This window comes from Hyperolius riggenbachi, chromosome 1, assembly GCF_040937935.1.
Source record: "Hyperolius riggenbachi isolate aHypRig1 chromosome 1, aHypRig1.pri, whole genome shotgun sequence".
Lineage (NCBI taxonomy): Eukaryota > Metazoa > Chordata > Amphibia > Anura > Hyperoliidae > Hyperolius > Hyperolius riggenbachi.
Genome location: NC_090646.1, coordinates 636429016 through 636438399, shown reverse-complemented (window position 1 = coordinate 636438399; position 9384 = coordinate 636429016). Strand labels below are relative to the sequence as shown.

Here is a 9384-nt window from a genome sequence, read left to right as displayed (position 1 = left end):
GGTGAACGATCGTTTCAAACGACTATAGTCGCATGTGTGTACGCACCTTAAGCCTCAGAGGGAGGGCGGGGCTAAATACCAATATACAGCAATATATAGATATAGGAAGTGTTTCTGATGCTGAAACCAGGATACTTACCATAAAACTGAATATCCTGAAGAATTCCACTCTGCGTCGTCATTATGGAGCCTCTTTTAACAGAAGTGAGCTTAAAAATACAACAGGATATTGAAAATAAAATATATTTTTTATGTTTGAAACGATGTACAACAGCAAACAAGTACATAAAAAAAAAACGGAGATATGCGCACACATTATTTTATGTTTCTAACGCGAATATTATACTTCTGGCGTTTTACTGCCGTCATCAATGTACGATTTTAAAACCATCCAAATGTTAGCGAGTTCTCTACAGAGAATTGTGTGTCGAGATTACTTATATAAAACAACTCTAATATTACCCTGACCTTTAACGGTCTCTTTTTTTAATACTAAAAACCACAAACTTTTATAGCCGTAACCAGAGTCGAGCGCTAAAACCTTTTCAAACATACTTGAAATTCTATTAAACTCAATATTGGAAACATTATAACCTTTCTCTATCAACAGACGGTTTCTCCTTATCATTTCAAGTGTATTATTGGACGCGGTACGATTTCGTTTTTTCCTTTTTCTTTTTCTCACACATACATTGGAGCAGAGCGTTCTTTGCTTATTTTCCTGTCGATATTTTATGTTGATTGCTGTATGCTTGATAAATGGCCTGCTGAGAAGCTCTGCCGAGGATTATTGCGCCCCGATGTGCTGTATAAATCCATAAGAATAATAAATGATTACGATCTATAAATAATGATTTATATACAGCTGAGGAAAAGGAACAAGCAGCGATTAACTTACCTCACCTCATCACAGGCTTATTATACTGTTTGTTAGCCTCCTTAACCTGCACTAAAAAATAAATGATAATAAATTAATAAAGGAAAGTGTGTGTGAGTGTGAGTGTGAGTGTGAGTGTGAGTGTGAGTGTGAGTGTGAGTGTGAGTGTGAGTGTGTGTGTGTGTGTGTGTGTGTGTGTGTGTGTGTGTGTGTGTGTGTGTGTGTGTGTGTGTGTGTGTGTGTGTGTGTGTGTGTGTGTGTTTTGTAGTTGGGTTTTTTTCTGACCCTAATACACAATTACTCAATGACCAAGTTTGTGAGCTTTGCGGCCTTTGCAATCAATAATTTGCATTGAAATGAAACAAATCTGATTGGCTATATGTGGCTCCACACCCTTTTCTGAATTTGAACCCCAGTCACCCAATGACCAACTGTACCAGGTTTGAGGCTTGTGCCATTAACAGTGCAAGAATGGCAGCAATGTAAATATTCCCCTTGAAAATCAATAGGTGAATTCTGATTGGCTTTTGTAGGCTCCACCCACTTTTCTGAATATGTGCAAAGTTTGAGAACCCTAACATTGACAGTGTAAGGGCTGGAACCCACTGGAGCGATTTTCTGAGGGTTTAGGGAGCGATTCAAACCGCTACACGCTTAACTAATGTTAAGAGATTCCACTGGAGCGACTGCGATTAGCAAATTGCAAAACTCAGGACATGCAGCATTTTTGAGCGTTAGCGATTAGCGTTTCTGCAATGTAAAGTATATAAATGCTGGCATAATCGCTCGTCTAAACCTACACAGAGCGATTTTGCAAGCGTTTTTACATTACTGCACACTGTAACAAAATGAAAATTAATTGAAAGGACCAATCAGAATGAAAACCGCTAATCGCTACACAACCGCTGGCAAATTAATTACACTTTTTAAAGTCTAGAAGTTTTGCCGAAGGGGTGGGGGCCCACTTCTCTCTTATCCATTGCAGAGCGTGCCACATTGGCCAGCTTGTTCTATAAACCGTAGCAATTAGAGAGACAGACGATCCGGGCACCAGCCAATAATCCAAATGTCACCTTTATGTCCTCTACATACCAACCGACATGTAATGCAGTAAAAAAGGCCTAGCAGTTGTCTCACAGGGAAACCCTGCGCAGAGGCAACAGATAACATGTAATCTATTGCCTCTGACAAAGCAGGGTTTCCCTGTGAAATGGCTGTGAATACTCAATGCGTCAAATTTTACCTCCAACACATGGAATGCGGCAAACGTTACCTCCAACACATGAAATCCGGAAAATGATACCTCAGACAGAAGAAGTGCGTTAAACATTACCTCCAACATATTAAATGCGCCAGATGTTACCTCCAATACATAAAATGCGGCATACATTACCCCCACAAATGAAATGAATAAACATTTCACCATATATGAAACCCAGCACAGATCTACACAGACAAGCACACAGAGAGACGCACACAGATAGATGCACAGAAAGACACACAGGGAAACTCCGAGAGACACACAGAGACATGCTGCGATGCAGCGCCATGACAACGAAGAAGACAGAGTTTTGGGGCATGCAGGTGGGCATGATAGCTATAGATCCGGGGCACAGGCCACGGATCTTTGCCCCTGGCAGAAAGCCTAGGTAGGACAGTTGTTAAGACCAGTACACACTTTCAATCAGTTGACTGACCAGCGGGGAGTGAGACCCAATCCCTCAGGCGACATTGCAGGCCCAAAGTTGTATACATGTCTCATGCTTGCAAGCAACGTGTTCTGCTCTCTATGCAGGGGCTGGAGTGACGTTGCACAGCAAGCGGGATACGCTGGGGAGAACAATGCTATCTTCCATTGATGAATCGTTGACTGAGGGGTTGAGAGGCATTGGGGTATGCCATAGACATGCTGGATTCTCGGCAGAGCCGGTCGTTGTCAGGCGAGTTTCATCTGACATGTGTACAGGCCTTTAGATGGCCGCGTAACGATCGGTAGCTGGCACGAGTGTAGCAGTGAGAAGGTTAGTGTTAGGCATAGCAATAGGAAGGTAATAACATCGGATCAGTGAATAATGGCGCAAAGCGCCTATGCATAAAAATGGCGCCACATTAAAAAGATACGCTTATCGCTATTTATCGTTAGTACTGCATAATAATGACGCACAAGGAAAAAAGAAGAAAAACGGCACACACTAACGTTATTTATCAATAGTGGCACACACTAACGTTATTTATCAATAGTGCCATTAATTTGCCAAACAGTAGACGTTATTGCCCACAGTAACGTTATTTATCAATAGCGCCCTACATAAGCCAAACTGAAGACATTATTTAACTGCAAAACAGTGAATGGATTTAATGTAACACTGTCAATGTTAGGGTTAGGCACCATCAGGGGGGTCTTAGGGTTAGGCACCACCAGGGGGGTGGTTAAGATTAGGCACCACCAGGGGGGTCTTAGGGTTAGGCACCACCAGGGGTTGGTTAGGGTTAGGCACCACCAGGGGGGTGGTTAGGGTTAGGCACCACCAGGGGGGTGGTTAGGGTTAGGCACCACCAGGGGGGTGGTTAGGGTTAGGCACCACCAGGGGGGTGTTTAGGGTTAGGCACCACCAGGGGGGGTCTTAGGATTAGGCACCACCAGGGGTGTGGTTAGGGTTAGGCACCACCAGGGGGGGTTAGGGGTTAGGGATAGGTACAGAGAGGGTTCTGTGTGTTAACGCTAAATAGCAGTAAGGCTTTAACGCTAAATAACAATAAGGCTTTAACGTTAAATAACAATTAGGCTTTAACGTTAAATGGCGATAAGCGGCAAACGTATTAGCGGCAACACCTTGCGCCATTATTCGCAGGCGCCATTTTCAGATGGATCCAATAACATACCTCCCAACTTTTTGAGATAAGAGGGTCACTTAAGCCATGCCCCTGCCACACCTCTGACCACGCCCCCTGTCACACCCCCTAGTCACACATACCATAAAGATTTCATAAGAAAAATATGTTTTTTTTTTTTAATTCAAACCACACTGCTCCTTTCTATCCTGGTTCATTTTCCTTCATATTAACATTGTAAAACTAGTAATATATCAATTTAATGGATGGGAATAAAGTTTACAGTCAATCAAACACATTTTTTAGTAGTGAAATGTATATATTTATATAAAAAGAGGCACAAAGTCCTGAAAGAGGGACAAATGAGGAGGAAAGAGGGACAGGGTTCCCACTTCTGTCAGTCGGAGCCAGTCTGACGTAAGAGAAGTGCGCTCTTTGCGTATCTCTCCAGCAGCTGCCTCAGAGATACGTAGAGAGCGCACTTCTCCTGCCTAGACTGGCCAGTCAGGCTGAAGTGACGGGACCCGGTATCGGAACTGCAGGCAGCGGAGGACGGCGGGGTGGGATCGATTTGTGTGCATGGGGCTGGAGGAAGCCCCAGGTATGTATAAATCTTTTTCTTTTATTCAGCTCTGGTACACTATGAAGGATACCTTACTCTATCCTACGTAATGCACATGCGCCGAGCGCTCCCAGCAATGGGTGCACGCAGAGCTGGGACAAGGTCCTCCAGCACCCAAGGCTGAGACACAAAAGTGCGCCCCCCCCATCCCTCCCACCCCAGCCGTCACACACTGATTGCTATTAGACTAAGAGACGCCACAGGGCCCACAGCCTCCCCAACACCTTAATATCTAGTTATCTGGCTTGCAGTCACTGCCATGTATCCCCTTTTCTTATTTCTTTCTGCTTCAAACACAATTAGGAATGACAGCTGAATGAATTCTGCGCCCCCTCCTACACTGCGCCCTGAGGCTGGAGCCTCTCCAGCCTATGCCTCGGCCCGGCCCTGGGTGCACGATCGCCAGGCAGCGTCTTCGCACTGCTTACAGATCCTGGCCAACCCAGAAGTATCATCGGGCGGCCTTTACAAGGTAATGGAGGGGGATGGAGAAGAATGGGGGGAGCAGTGGGCATGAGGACTGACTGCTACACATGCTTTCTTCCCCCGTTTTTAAAGTTCAGGAGTGCTAAGGTATCCTTTCATATATTATTGGCTATATTTTTACAACTACATTTTGGGCTCTTCTTTTGCTTCACTTTATCTGTGGCTACTACAATTGCACCTACAAAGATCATCATGAATACCTTTGTCATTAAATGCGGCTACAACGATTGCAGAGGATACCGGGTATATATCTTGCAAACATTGCGCCTACAACAATCTTACTGAATACTGTGAGGCTAGGTTTCCATTTGTGCGGCGGCATGCGTCTTGCGAGACGCAATGCCGGCACAGCTGTTGCCTCTCGCAGCCGAATCCCTCTCCGTGCTATGCGCGGCTATGGGATTCGGACAGCTACGCACAAAATTATGCTGCAGGGCCTCAGATTTTTCCTCGTCCACGAATTCGGATGGCTCTCATAAACTTCTATAGGCTGCTGAAATCCATCTGAATTCTTGGGCGGGGAATCGGCCTGGATTCGCAGCAGTGGAAACCCGGCCTTATATCTTTGACTTAACCTCCCTAGCGTTCTGGACGAGCTGTGCCGATTTTGATAATTTTTTTTTTCAAACAAGCAGCTAGCACTTTGCTAGCTGCGTGTTTGCCCCGATCGCCGCCACCCAACACGAAAGAGGCCCCCCCCCCCCCCGCAGACCCCGTGCACAGCCTGGCCAATATTGCCGCCAGGCTGCGCTTTGGTGTGGATCGGGAGTCCCAGTGACGTCACGACGTCGATGACGTCACTCTGTTTGTCGCCATGGCGATGGAGGAAGCCCTAAAGGAAATCCCGTTCAGAACAGGATTTCCTTATGGGCGTGATCGCCGGCGGCGATCAGAAGGGTGGGAGGGAGAGAGGAGGAAGGGGAGAATCATGTAGCTAGCGCCAGGCTAGCTACATGATAGGAAAAAAAAATCGGGCGAAAAAAACCCTCCCGCCCAGCAGGTTAATATGCGGCTACAGAGATCATGACAAGGCTGGCTGCCAGGTCGGGCTTCTTCTGCGCTCCAAAATGCGCCTCACGGGGGCGCACTGACGTCATCGGACGTCCCCGGGCTGTACTGCGCAGGTGCAGAACTACTGCGCCTGCGCAGTACAGCCCGGAGGACGTCCGATGACGACAGCGTGCCGCCGTGAGGCGCACGTTGGAGCGCAGAAGAAGCCCGACCTGGCAGTGGGCCTGGCCAGGTCGGGTCGGCCACCAAAGAAGACCGGGAGCCTGCGGGGCCACGGCGAGGGCACATCCTGGCTGCCACGGGCTGGAGGAAGCCCCAGGTAAGAGGATTTGTATTTTTATTTTTTTTAGGTCGTGCCTGAACCTTCCCTTTAAGGCTAGACATCACCATGAAAGGTTATGGTTAAGTGTGCAGGGCGGGGTTAAGGGTTAAGCACAACCATGGGGGGGGGAGGGAGAATCACCACGTAGGCTTAAGGTTCGGCGCGGGGGGGGGGGGGGGGGAGTTATTAAAGGACAACTGAAGCAAGAGTTATATGGAGGCTGACATATTCAAGCAATACCAGTTGCCTGGATGTCCTGCTGATCCTCTACCTCTATTATTTTTAGCCATAGACCCTGAACAAGCATATGAAAATCAGGTGTGTCTGACATTGTCAGATCCGACAAGATTAGCTGCATGCTTGTTCCTGGTGTTATTCAGACTCTACTGTAGCCAAATAGACAAGTAGGGCTGCCGGGCAACTGGTACTCCTTAAAAGGAAAAAAAATATGGCATCCAGTATACTTCTCACTACAGTTATCCTTTAAGGTTAGGCACCACCATGGAGGTTGAGGTTAGGTACCAGGGGGGATTAAGGTTATATTCTAATAGCGGCTATATTGAGTGAGTTTTGTAAACAGAATCGCACTCATTAGCTACAAACAGGCGCCCTTTTACAAATGAAATCACGCTTATCGGCTATATCCGGCACCCTTTTATAAACAAAATTACATTTATCGGCTATTTTCGATGCCCTTTCATAAACAAAATCACGTTTATCGGCTATTTCTGGTGCCCCTTTTATAAACAAAACCAGGTTTCTCCATTACATATGTCCAATATACCATATAAAATATCTGCAGCACTTCTCAGGCAACTCCTCTGCAGAGCTGACCGCTGTAGTCACAGACAGGGAATGAACAGTTTTTCTGAATAACTGATCATTGCTGAGGATTGTGGTACGTTTGGCCCACTAAGCACACACAGCTTGGCATGATTTGGTTGGTGGAGTTGGATCCCTGCTGAGCTGAGTTCTCCTCCGTCTTTCCATATCTATCACCCACAGAAATGGATGGGCGCTATACTATCAAATCTGTGCACTTTCTCATTACACTAATCAGAGTCAGTGCCTGGGTGACAATAATTACAGTATAACCATAATGCTGCTAATGAATCATTGTACATTTGTTAGAATTAATTAGTCATGGAGCAGAAGCATTAAATTAATAGTGACTTTCTGAATGTAAATTGATGTTAATTGAAGACCTTCATCACGATTTCCATAGAGTGGCTTGTTATATGGCTTCTAACAGCTTTCTATTGTCTTTTGAAACACCACTGCAGGCAATTTTCCCCACTGTGAGTCTAGCCTTAAGGCTATGTTTCCACTGTAGCCGATTGGCAGCGTTTCCCTGCATTCCTATTTGGAGGTGGAATCGCAGTCTATTGAAATCAACGGGGTGCTTCTAAATCCCATGCGGGGTGGGGTGGACTGGTGGTTAATAGTGCCTGATGCATTTTTCTTGGATATCACATAGGAAGTAGGAACTCCCATAGCTGTTCATGGCAGTTAGCAGGAATCAGATGTGGCACCCTAGTCAGGGCCGGGAGATCCACAAAGGCCCAGGCCTTGGGTGGTTGCAGCCCAAGCGGGCACCTGAACATGAAAGAAGGGTTACTACATATAAAAGAGGAGGCTGAAGATTGGGAGCAACTCATGAAAAGGGGAGATTGATGCCCAAGGAAGCTGTCTGTGAAATAGAGGGGTTATAGTACATGAATCATACACATGGAAGAGGGAGCTGCGCGTGGAATGGAGGGGCCCTGCACATGGATAGAGTTGGGCCGAACCTCCGATTTTAGGTTCGCGAACCGGGTTCGCGAACTTTCGCGGAACGTTCGGTTCGCGTTAAAGTTCGCGAACCGCAATAGACTTCAATGGGGATGCGAACTTTGAAAAAAAAAAATAATTATGCTGGCCACAAAAGTGATGGAAAAGATGTTTCAAGGGGTCTAACACCTGGAGGGGGGCATGGCGGAGTGGGATACACGCCAAAAGTCCCCGGGAAAAATCTGGATTTGACGCAAAGCAGCGTTTTAAGGGCAGAAATCACATTGAATGCTAAATGACAGGCCTAAAGTGCTTTAAAACATCTTGCATGTGTATACATCAATCAGGTAGTGTAATTAAGGTACTGCTTCACACTGACACACCAAACTCACCGTGTAACGCACCGCAAACAGCTGTTTGTACTAGTGACGGCCGTGCTGGACTGGTGCGCACCATGGCGAGAGTGCAGGTTTTTGTGGCTTTACAGCCCATATGGTCGGCCTGGCTGATGTAGCTGAATGACAGAACAGTGACTGTCCAGCTGATCAAATTTGGTCTGACCACAATGAAGCAACGACCTTATTATCTTTTGTGTGCCCCCCGAGACACTCATCTAGGCGCCGGTCATTGCTTCATTGTGATACGCAAGCCCCTTCACCACGGCAAGGTAATGATCACGAAGGGGAATGGGCGCATGTACATGCCTTTTCTTTTGTTGTTGCAGCTGCCCTCAGTGCAGCCAGAAAAATTAGGCAGTCATGTACACGCACCATAAAAATTATTACAGCGGCCGCTGCTAGCAGCGGCCTAAAAAATTCAGCAATCCGCCTGGAGTCCCGGACCCTGTTGGTGGTGGCGGAGAAGGTAGTGAAGCAGCCTGCAGGCAGACATGCTGTGTGGAGGGACTGGGAGCGACTTAGTCTTTTTGGGGCAGGCCAGGCAGCCAGTCACACGGCGTGCAGGCAGAGATGCTGTGTGTGCGGGGACTGACTTAGTCTTGGGGCGGGCAGCAGCCCTCCGGGATCCATGCCTCATTCATTTTGATAAAGGTGAGGTACTTAACACTTTTGTGACTTAGGCGACTTCTCTTCTCTGTGACAATGCCTCCAGCTGCGCTGAAGGTCCTCTCTGACAGGACGCTTGCGGCAGGGCAGGAGAGAAGTTGGATGGCAAATTGGGACAGCTCTGGCCACAGGTCAAGCCTGCGCACCCAGTAGTTCAAGGGTTCCTCATCGCTGTTCACAGCAGTGTCTACATCCACACTTAAGGCCAGGTAGTCGGCTACCTGCCGGTCGAGGCGTTGGTGGAGGGTGGATCCGGAAGGGCTACGGCGAGGCGTTGGACTAAAGAACGTCCGCATGTCCGACATCACCATGAGATCGCTGGAGCGTCCTGTCTTTGACTGCGTGGACACGGGAGGAGGATTAGTGGCAGTGGTACCTTGCTGGCGTTGTGCCGTCACAT

At 47.2% G+C, this 9384-nt stretch overlaps 1 long non-coding RNA gene across 1 annotated transcript; it reads right to left on the bottom strand.

Moving 5' to 3' along the window:
• Positions 1 to 610: 610 nt before the first annotated feature.
• On the bottom strand, positions 611 to 6995 carry LOC137560211 (uncharacterized). The gene is made up of 3 exons (XR_011029816.1): positions 6935 to 6995; positions 899 to 949; positions 611 to 805 (listed from the first exon to the last, which is right to left on the bottom strand). It is a non-coding gene; the product is annotated as an uncharacterized lncRNA (long non-coding RNA).
• Positions 6996 to 9384: the final 2389 nt, after the last annotated feature.